Here is a 12,109-nt window from a genome sequence, read left to right as displayed (position 1 = left end):
GTCCACTTAAAATATATTATTAAAAATAAAAAAAATGACGTGCGTTCTAGTTTTGGATGTTCAATAGCTATAGAATTTTCATATGATTAAAAACTCAATTTAGATGATTAGGATGAATATAACATTTAGATGAGCAATACGGCAAAATGTGAAAGAGAATAATGTTATGAATGGTCATTTGCCACAATGGCTTCATAATATATCATTTAAAAGAAACTTATATGAACAAAAATGTACGCATGATTGTTTTTATTGTCAGGAGCTATAAAGTGGTCTAATGCATATAACACATGGGCTAGAAAGCTAAGCTTACGATTTTGAAGTATTTAACAATTCACTCTAATAGCTACACGGAATGGGTAATAAATTCTTCACATACATGAAATCACTTAAAATAAATAAATTTTTGGTTAACTTTGGTAGACAACAAGTTTACATTACATTGTAGCGCAAAATTCCTTACACATTCATTGAATTTTTACACGAGTGAACATTAACACGTGAATCGTACTAGTATCTACGCTAATCAAAATCATAAATATGAGTATTTAAATAATTTCCAAACAAACAAATTAAATAATCATCGTGTTATAAATAATAATTTTTCAACGGGATTGTTTTCCATGTTATCCATTTGTATTGATATACTTTATTTTTTAGTTTAGATTACTAAATTCATCTGTCAAATTCTTGTTATACCAATTAGCTGCTTCAGTTGGTATACGCTTGAGACTATCATTAAAATCGACATGATAAAGCCCCCAATTTCTAGAATAGCCTGCTTGAAATTCAAATGTATCAAAAGCTGCCCAGGCAAAGTAACCACGAACGTTTACACCAGCATCTATGGCTGCTTTGGTCGCGTTAATATGTGAAGCAATGTAAGCAACTCGATGTTTTGTGCTTTAATGGATTTGGGGTTTTGAAAGAAGCAATGCCATTTTCTGTTATGTAGATTTTTGGATTTTGGTAATTTTTATTAATATAAAGTAAGAAGTCATATAATCCTTTAGGGTAGACAAAGTTTAAACCGTATTGATCGATGTAACCTAGAGTTCTTCCTTCGATGTTTGAAACTTCTGACATGGCTAAGGCATCAAAATTATCACCAAAAACTTTGGTTCTATTTGATTCATATCTAGCAAAGTGAGTAGTATAATAATTGATCCAGATAAAGTTTGTGCTTCCATTTAACATTTTTTTATTCGCTTTTTGTAAATTTGGGTAGCCTGTTCCACACTAGCTTTTTCATTATTTGTGGATAGTCTCCATGGAAAATTGGATCTAAAACGCATCCCCAATAGAAATCCGTTAGTCTTTTTGCAGCAGCCACATCCTCCGGATTAGAGCTGTAGGGGAACATAACTTCCTGATGAAAGGGGAATTCCAATTTCCCCCACTTGTATTGCTTGAAATTTTGTTTTGTATAAATTTGATGATGTAGCATGGGCAATGAGGAAATTATGAAGTAGAATGTATGATTCTGTACATATTCTACCTTTAGTTGGGCATGCCTCAACAAACATATTATCACTATTGTGCATGTATTGAAATACAACTGTGACCTCTCCCTCATTGATTGTAGTCCAATGTTTCACCCGATCTCCATATGTTTGAATAAGAGTTCACTAAAATCCTTGAAATGTGTCACAATAGAGTGATTTAAGAAGCCACCGAGTTTTTGTTGAAGAGCTAATGGATAGTCAAAGTGCATGATAGTCACAAAAGGTTCAATACCATTTTTTAGCAACCCGTTGATCAAATTGTTGTAGAAGTTGATACCTTCTTGATTTATACCTCCTTCCAAGTTTCTATTTGGCATTACTCTATTACAAGAGATGGACATTCTATAAGAGTTTACTCCAAGCTTCTTTAAAAGTTGCACATCCTCCTTATAGCGCTTATAATGTTCAATCTTTTTGGAAAACTTATCCACATCTAAATACACACCTTTTTTATACTCAATTATATCATCCCATATACAAAGTCCTCTTCCTCCTTCATGTTGCGCTCCTTCAATCTGAAGGGCAGAAGATCCAGCACCAAACAAAAAGCCATTTGGAAATGATCCTCGACTCGAAAAACTTGGTGAATTTATGAATTTTAATATAGAGTCATATGTATTATTTGTAGCCAATTCTCCAATATACGAAACTAAGATGTTTTCTTCAAGGGAAATAGAACTTGTGCATGGGTGGAAATGTTGGAAATCCAAACAAACGACAAGATTGCAAGAACAATTTTAGAAATTCTCAAAGATGACATAATGTATATTTTCTGCATCCAAAGATATTTTTTTGGAGTTTGATAATAAATCGCAATTACTCAGTAGGAAGAGGAAAACAAATTTATACTAGATTTTTATGTGCATGACAACTTGTAAGATGATAATTGTTGTTTTTTAAAACAATTAAAAATGTTACAGCGAAAATCTATGATTGTATTCTTTTTAGAGTTCTTTGAATCATATGAATACAAATCTTATTATTTATAGACTTTCCAATTAGATAAAGTTGTCACTTGTTTCATGATCACTGTGATATTTTCAATGTAATAAATTTATTGTAAGTACCCGACCATTACTTTTTTTGATGTTATATTTTCATCAATAACGACTTTGCACCACATGCATTAACACATTACCACATTTTAGAACATATAAAAAAATTAATTTTGTCACATTAAACATGCATTGTAAAAGTACATCCTTGCATAGGAAAAAAAGTTAAATTTAAAACAAAAAAAAAAAAATTATTTTTATCATTTTATTGGCCTTTGTTACAAAATTTCCAATATATAGTTAAAATTCTCGTATATTATGAATTTATATTCGTAGGTGTCATTTTTCTATTTTCATTGAATCTGGGTCTAGTTCCACAAACTTATTTTCTTTATTTTGCAATTTTTAACATCAGTAGCTAATTTTTTTATATACAAACAAACAAATTGTTAAAATATAAAATAAAACATTTTTATAAATTTACGTACATATACAAGAAACATATTGAAATTTTAAACTTGATATTTGAAAATAAATTAAAAATTAATTTATTGATATTATTTACTATTTAGAAAATAATTAGTATTAAATATTATTCAAATGTAAGTGAATATTTTAATAGGAAAAACAATGACAAATAACTCATCAAATTTATTAATATATTTTTGCTAGACCTATTTTGGATCCTAAACCGTTTATTTATAACCTAGGAGCTAACAAGTGTCATTAAATTCAGCTCATTAAATTCAACGTCGTGGTATCCCTTTTGCAACTGTTGTGATAAGTGTTTTCCTTAGTAGTGATAGACAAGTGACCGACACTTGATGGTTTGTGGACTATCCTCAACTGGTAGTCATAATACTTTGAATACTCTTCAGATTGAAAGAAGAGATAATATGCATGTTATACGATATATTAAGGATCGTAACCTATATATTGAGTGATGGACAATTAGGGTTTCCATTATTTTGAAATGAGTTATCTTGACAGTCAATCATATTTCAGCTCATATCCAACAAATTAATTAATTACTAAATAAAAATGTAATTACTCTTTTTAACTTTATTTAACCATTTAATAAACTAAGTTTCTTAATTTGATAATAATTAATATAAATATATATACCCATATAATAATTATTGGAATATAATAATTAAATAATATTTATATAAAAAATATCCCAACAATCTCCCATTTGGGCAATATATCTTAATAATTATATTAGACTTCTTTAGGCATGCATCCAAATGATATTTATCGGTAGATTTCGACTTTACAATCTAGTCAAACTCATATATCAATAATGGAACAACCGCAACTTTCGTCACTGACATATAATGTGACAGGACTCCGACAACCACCACATCAATTTACTTGATGACATATATCGATATAGATGAATGACATGAAAATTTCACGTAATGTAATATCTGAATAATGCTTATTTCCAACTATTCAAACTGAAATCTTTATTGAGATCAAATTGAAGTTTGCAAATTTATTATTTGCACAAACAACACAAAAATGGTTATAACAATAATAACCTCGTAAACTCTATTTTTGCAGATAATCTTAACATAAAGTCTATATTGATATGGAAACAATAATATAAAACATTAATAAGTAGTGTCTCTCACTAATCCAAGACATTCTCAGTGACAAGAATCATATGAAAGATGTTATATGTCAAGTCTTTGATGATTGAGTCTCTTATCATAACTTTTATTTGTATATATTCTATTTCAAGAATAATAACTTATTTGTCAATGGAATTTTTAAAATCTTTTACTGAAACACCATATGATTGTCTTACAACACAACATAACTTGAGTGGTCTTTAAAAACTTTGTAGTGAATTGTAACTGTGTGATGTAAATACTTACCTTTATTTTTATCATATTAGAATGTCTATTTGACTATTAAAAGATTTGAGTTGAATATACTAATGATCTCCCCGATGTTAGATCTTCGATTTATGAGCAAAAACTCTTTTGTTCTCTATAACAATCCTCGTGGTTGCTTTTTTATTTATTTAAGCAATTAAATATTGATTTGTTCAAATTATATACATATAAATAAAATCATATATAAAATTCTCACAACCTAAGCATAGGAGAATGCTCAAAATTTTAAATTTTCATATTTACTTTAAGGTAGATATAAATGAGACCTAATAGTTTCCAGTTTATAATTGACATGTCCTAAAGTTTATTTTATTTCATGTCGAATTTACTTTCAACCTTAATGATTTAAACTCTTTTGCGATATTCAAAGGATACCATGAGAATAATATCTAAATATCAAAATAACTGAGGTGTCCCCAAGATCTTGCACGGTAAATTTTAATTAGAGACTTCTTGGTTTCACGTAAAAAGAAAACTCCACTTAATAGAATAAAACCGATAGGTTATATAAGAAACATAAATTTACTCCCACATACTTTATAATACCCATAATTTTTCCTCTTATTCATCTCAAAATCGAATAAGACAACTAACTTTAAAATACTTATCTTAAAAATAAATAAGACAATTAATATTATAATATTCATCTCAAAACCAAGTGAGGCAATTAAGTTGCATGACGATGTGGTATCGCTAAGGAGATATCGTTATTAACTCAAAAGAATTTTATTAATTTTCAAACCATCTACTTTTTTTCTATTGGCATAAAGTTTCTCGTGGTTATACCATATTATTTCATTAATATTTTTATTACGAAGTACAATTTTAACATTCATCTCATGTAAGTCCAAAATATATAATGAACAAAGAGCTTCATGAGTAACCATACAAAGAGTTTCCAAGAAAACCAAATAGAATTTTTCTTTATAGTCAATATTTTTAACACATGATGCCCTAGTCATGAACTTCCATCCTCTCTGGAACGGATGGTTGTCCATTATGAAAAAGGAAACTCTATCATAGCCACATTAGTGTTTTTTTTCAAAACTTTATCCGACCCATCAAGCATATAGTTTGTTATCATGGATATGTAGATTTTTAGCACAATATGAAATAAGTCGTGAGTTTGTTTTGGTTGAGGTCTATGATTTGATACTTATATGAAGCTGACGACCTTGCTTCAACATAAATTTTTTATCAATAATTCAATGAGTATGATATTGATTGGGTTGCTAATCTGAAAAAGAATATATTAAAGGATATATAACCGTAATTTTTCAAAGTCACCGCATAATCAAAATGATTTCGCGAAGATTAGTCTCCACATATGAGAAATTATATTGTGCGTGAAGAAGAGGTATAAATAAATTATCCACCATTTTATCTTCACAATGGTTTTGTATCATTTTTAATTCTTTGTAAGATTTTTTTAACAATCCAGATTTCCTATAAATTGATGTTGCACTTTTCTTTTATATTCACTCTGATTTTTGTCCTACTTTTTTTTGTAAGATTTTATCAAGACACTTCTTCAATGGACATTAAAGGAAGAGTATTATGGAGATATATTTTTCCATTTCTATTTCTAATTAGTCTTTCACATCTCTTTGACAGAACATTAAATAGTATTACTTTTAATTTAGAAAATAAAATTAATTAGATTTAAAATTGTCTACAAATGAGACAATCAACAATACAAATAAATAATCAATAGTAATTAGTAGGAATATTCTTTGTTACCCATTAAAACGGCTAGATATAAGTACCCAAAATGCAAAATTAATTCAAATCAAAGTCCACTTAAATATATTATTAAAATAAAAAAAATGACGTGTGTTCTAGTTTTGGATGTTCAATAGCTATAGAATTTTCATATGATTAAAAACTCAATTTAGATAATTAGGATGAATATAACATTTAGATGAGCAATACGACAAAATGTGAAAGAGAATAATGTTATGAATGGTCATTTGCCACAATGGCTTCATAATATTTCATTTAAAAGTAACTTATATGAACAAAAATGTACGCATGATTGTTTTTATTGTCAGGAGCTATAAAGTGGTCTAATGCATATAACACCTGCGCTAGAAAGCTAAGCTTACGATTTTGAAGTATTTAACAATTTACTCTAATAGCTAGACGGAATGGGTAATAAATTCTTCACATACATGAAATCACTTAAAATAAATAAATTTTTGTTTAACTTTGGCAAACAACGAGTTTACAATATATTTTACCGCAAAATTCCTTACACATTCTTTGAATTTTTACACGAGTGAACATTAACACGTGAATCGTACTAGTATCTACGCTAATCAAAATCATAAATATGAGTATTTAAATAATTTCCAAACAAACAAATTAAATAATCATCGTGTTATAAATAATAATTTTTCAACGGGATTGTTTTCCATGTTATCCATTTGGATTGATATACTTTATTTTTTAGTTTAGATAACTAAGTTCATCTGTCAAATACTTGCTATACCAATTAGTTGCGTCAGTTGGTATACGCTTTAGACTATCATTAAAATCGACATGATAAAGCTCCCAATTTCTAGAATAGCCGGCTTGAAATTCAAATATATAAAAAGCTGCCCAGGCAAAGTAACCACGAACGTTTACACCAGCATCTATGGCTGCTTTGGTCGCGTTAATATGTGAAGCAATGTAAGCAACTCGATGTTCGTCCTTTAATGGATTTGGGGTTTTGAAAGAAGCAATGCCATTTTCCGTTATGTAGACTTTTGGATGTTGGTCATTTTTCTTAATATAAAGTAAGAAGTCATATAATCCTTCAGGGTAGACAAAGTTTAAACCGTATTGATTGATGTAACCTAGAGTTTTTCCTTCGATGTTAGAAACTTCAGACATGGCTAAGGCATCCAAATTATCACCAAAAACTTTGGTTCTATTTGATTCATATCTAGCAAAGTGAGAAGTATAATAATTGATCCCGATAAAGTCTGTGCTTCCATTTAACATTTTTTTATCCTTTTTTGTAAATTTGGGTAGCCTGTTCCCCACTAGCTTTCTCATTATTTATGGATAGTCTCCATGGAAAATTGGATCTAAAACCCATCCCCAATAGAAATCTGTTAGTCTTTTAGTAGCAGCCACATCCTCCGGATTAGAGTTGTAGGGAACATAACTTCCTGATGAAAGGGCAATTCCAATATCCCCCCCTTGTATTGCTTGAAATTTTGTTTTGTATAAATTTGATGATGTAGCATGGGCAATGAGGAAATTATGAAGTATAATGTATGCTTCTGTACATATTCTACCTTTAGTTGGGCATGCCTCAACAGACATATTATCACTATTGTGCATGTATTGAAATACAGCTGTGACCTCTCCCTCATTGATTGTAGTCCAATGTTTCACCCGATCTCCATATGTTTTGAATAAGAGTTCACTAAAATCCTTGAAATGTGTCACAATGGAGTGATTTAAGAAGCCACCGAGTTTTTGTTGAAGAGCTAATGGATAGTCAAAGTGCATGATAGTCACAAAAGGTTCAATACCATTTTTTAGCAACTCGTTGATCAAATTGTTGTAGAAGTTGATACCTTCTTGATTTATACCTCCTTCCAAGGTTCCATTTGGCATTACTCTATTCCAAGAGATGGACATTCTATAAGAGTTTACTCCAAGCTTCTTTAAAAGTTGCACATCCTCCTTATAGCGCTTATAATGTTCATTCTTTTTGGAAAACTTATCCACATCTAAATACACACTTTTTTATGCTCAGTTATATCATCCCATATACCAAGTCCTCTTCCTCCTTCATGTTGCGCTCCTTCAATCTGAAGGGCAGAAGATCCAGCACCAAACAAAAAGCCATTTGGAAATGATCCTCGACTCGGAAAACTTGGTGAATTTATGAATTTTAATATAGAGTCATATGTATTATTTGTAGCCCATTCTCCAATCTGTGAAGAAAGTGATTGACGAAACTCAGATGTTTTCTTCAAGGGAAATAGAACTTGTGCATGGGTGGAAATGTTGGAAATCCAAACAAACGACAAGATTGCAAGAACAATTTTAGAAATTCTCAAAGATGACATAATGTATATTTTCTGCATCCAAAGATATTTTTTTGGAGTTTGATAATAAATCGCAATTACTCAGTAGGAAGAGGAAAACAAATTTATACTAGATTTTTATGTGCATGACAACTTGTAAGATGATAATTATTGTTTTTTAAAACAATTAAAAATGTTACAGCAAAAATCTATGATTGTATTCTTTTTAGAGTTCTTTGAATCATATGAATACAAATCTAATAATTTATAGACTTTCCGATTAGATAAAGTTGTCCCTTGTTTCCTGATCACTGTGATATTTTCAATGTAATAAATTTATTATAAGTACCCGACCATTACTTTTTTTGATGTTATATTTTCATTAATAACGACTTTGCACCACACTGTAGCGGGGTATTCGTTACCATTAGAGATATTGACTAAATCCAAGGTAAACCATACAAGTCGAGTCGCCACCGCACTTCTATTTATCCAAAGGAATGGTTAGAAAACAAACAAAAACCTAAAAGTTTTATCGAATAAAAAACTAGTAAAAATGTCAGAGATCGGGGTAAGCGGGTTGGTTATGCAATGGGAAGGTGTTAAGCACCCAAAACATCCTAGGTACTCCTAGGGAGCCCTTTTCACATTTGTTGTAAGGTTGGTGTTTTGTGAAATTTATTTGTGCAAACATGATTGAAGAGGTGAGAAGAGAATATACAAGTTTATTTACATTTTGTGTTTGGATGGATAAACCCATTGCCTACGTACCATCTTAAAAAAGATTAGGATCAAAACCTCGTAGTTCGGGGTAAAAAAATCTTGAAATGAGTTGGTGAATTGATTGGTCCAAAAGCCTTAAGGTATTTTGTTATCCAAGGGAGAAAACTCAACCTAAAAACCACAAATCCACCATGTGAGGATAGCTTCAACATGCTAGTGAGGGGTTAGCCCTATAATAAGCATGGAAGACTCATTGTCCATCACTAAGGATATAGGTGAGTATTACATCTAGCTCAAGGATAACTCAAACCTAATAGCTAAAGGTTATGAAAAGTTTGATTAAGAAAGTGGCCATTGAAACCACAAAAAGATATTTGAATGGGTTATATTTACCAATGAAAAGTATTTACAAAATATGGTCAAAGTTTGACTTAAAGATTCAATTCAAAATAAGTGTTATGAAAAGGAAGTTTGAAAATCAAAAGCATAAGTCTTGGGTTTCTAATGTTTGAAAAGAAGTGTTAAATGTTTGCACAAAAAGTTTTGGCTTGGGTTAGAGTGGAGAGAAGAAGAAGAATGGCTAAAGTCTTAATCATACAAGAGGTAAGAGATAAGAGAACAAGACCACAAATGGAGTTCCTCTCTTGAGATCATATTGATGATCCAAGTAGCTCCCATCCTTTGGAATGTGCAAGCAAGATAAACAAACATTCAAGCAATCAAGCACACAATCACAACAAGCTCCTAGGAATCTTCCAATGGCTTTTAGATCTCTCTCTCTTGGAAGCTCATGGCAATGGTTCTTCACTTTGGCTCAATGTTAGAATCCCTAGCACAAGAACACACACATCAAAAAGTTCTATAATGCAATCAAAGAATGGACAAGAGGGAGTTTAAAATTTGGTCCTTTCAATGTTCATCTTCAAGCTTTAAGCATTCTAAAGGCATGAGGCCTAGTTGCTCTTCAAACTCCATTAGCTTGGGTAAGGTCCTAACATCTAAGTCCTTTTGTCCATTTCTTTGCATTTGGTCCACAACAATCAAAACACAAACACAATGAAATATACACAATTATGTGCTCAAGTGAGTAAAAGGCAAATAGCATTAACATAAACATGTGCTCAAGTGAGCAAAAGGAAAAGCAAATGAATAATATGTACAAGGATAATAAATTGCATAAAAGTAAAGTGCAAGAAGTAAATGTTAATGGTTAATGGTTAATGTTAGTAATTAGTGTGCCATAAGGCAAATTTAGCGCTATGTTAAGCAATCGTAATTGGACTTATGTAGAAGTCACAACTATCTAAGGTCGGCCAATAATAATGTAGGCAACAACACAAGTTAGAAGTCTTGATTAGTGAACCAAGTTCCAACAAATTGCCATGCCAAAAAAGAAGAAGAGAAATGATCTTGTATTGGTTTAAGTCCTTTGCATGATTTAGGAAGCAATCTATCCTTAATGCAAAGCCATTCACTTGATCAATTGATCAAGATGAATTAGATTTTAATCAAGGAAGATTAAACATCCCTAATCAATGCTAACTTATCAATCTTTAACTCATTGATCCAAAAGAAAAGAAGAAGAAGAAGAAGAAGAAGAAGAAGAAGAATGGAGATGAAGAATTAAAGTGCATTAAAATGGAATGGAATGTACCAATCAATCAAAAGTTGACCAAAGACATTGAGGATCATGGTCAAACAGAAGTGGGATGAAGATTGGAAGTCAAGAAATAAACAAAATATTTTTGGCATTTTTTAATTTCTGAAAATAAACTTGAATTAAAATATTAAAGAAAGGTCAAACTTCAAAATCACTTCAAATCAACTTTGGAAAGTCCAAGTGAATTATCCCAAGTTCAACAAGGTCAAACAAAGTTTGACAAAAAATTTCAGCATTTTTAAAAGTCAGAAACTATTTTTAATCAACTAAAAATGAATAAAAATAACCTAATTGAACTAAAATCTCAAATAACTTTCAAATCAATTAATAAATTGATGAGAATATTTTTCATAGATCCATCATCATTCAAATAGGTTGAGAAAATATTTTTGTATTTTTTGAATATCAAAAACTATTTAAAATGAATTAAAAATAACCAGAAAAGAGAAAATTCACAAAAAATATCAAATGATCAAATAAAAAATATTAAAAATCATTTTTAGAAACTAGAATAAAAAACAAAAATAATGCAATTGGTCCCATATTTTTTGGAATTAAAATGAGAGAGTTATGAATTTTTGAAATAAAATGAAATAAAAGAAATAAAATGGAAATTAGAAAAATCAGAAAAAAGGAGAGGCGTTGGATCCAGTTCATTAATTGACCTGGCAGATCAGACGGATCTCAAGCGCGCGCCTACCAAATGCCTTAGTCAAACGCGTCACACAATGCATTTAAAAAAGTCATAACAAACAAAGGCCATGATTCAATCTGGGAAAGTGATCAAACGGTCCAGATGCAATCTGGCAATGAGACGGTGGCCAGCGCCACCGTCTTCTCCGGTGAGCTCCGGCGAAGTTCAAAAAATGCAGAGATTCAAATGTTCATTAAAATGGACGATCCAGGCACCGTTCGAAAGGTGAAGGGATGTACATCACTCCTGTGCCACTCACTTCCACTCTAGATTCCTATTAAGAGAGAAATTAGAGATGGAAGTTTGGTGGTGTTCATCATGAACTTGCTCGATTTCAAAAATTAAGCATACAACAATGATGCCTCTATAGAGAGGACTTCAGACAACATAATATCAAGGCCAATGGATCAAAGCATAAAGAGATTCGAAGCAAAAACCAGTTGATCAAAACCTTTAGATTATGAAGCTTTGAGTCTCTTTCCTTGGTTCCTTTTGCAAAACAGAACTTCAATGGATCAAATGATGAAGGTTTAGGAACTTTAGATCTGAAAATTCAACCAAATGCAATTGAATTTCAGATCTGAATTTTTGAAGAAAGAT

The 12,109-nt window shown here is 30.6% G+C and overlaps 2 pseudogenes; both read right to left on the bottom strand.

Moving 5' to 3' along the window:
- Positions 1 to 656: 656 nt before the first annotated feature.
- LOC127102367 (beta-glucosidase 13-like) lies at positions 657 to 2,283 on the bottom strand (annotated as a pseudogene).
- A 4,569-nt stretch (positions 2,284 to 6,852) lies between these two features.
- On the bottom strand, positions 6,853 to 8,492 carry LOC127102366 (beta-glucosidase 24-like; annotated as a pseudogene).
- Positions 8,493 to 12,109: the final 3,617 nt, after the last annotated feature.

The sequence above is a fragment of the Lathyrus oleraceus genome, chromosome 7, assembly GCF_024323335.1.
Source record: "Lathyrus oleraceus cultivar Zhongwan6 chromosome 7, CAAS_Psat_ZW6_1.0, whole genome shotgun sequence".
Taxonomy (NCBI): Eukaryota; Viridiplantae; Streptophyta; class Magnoliopsida; order Fabales; family Fabaceae; genus Lathyrus; species Lathyrus oleraceus.
Note: the sequence above shows the minus strand (reverse complement) of the source record. Positions and strands in the feature narration are given on the sequence as shown.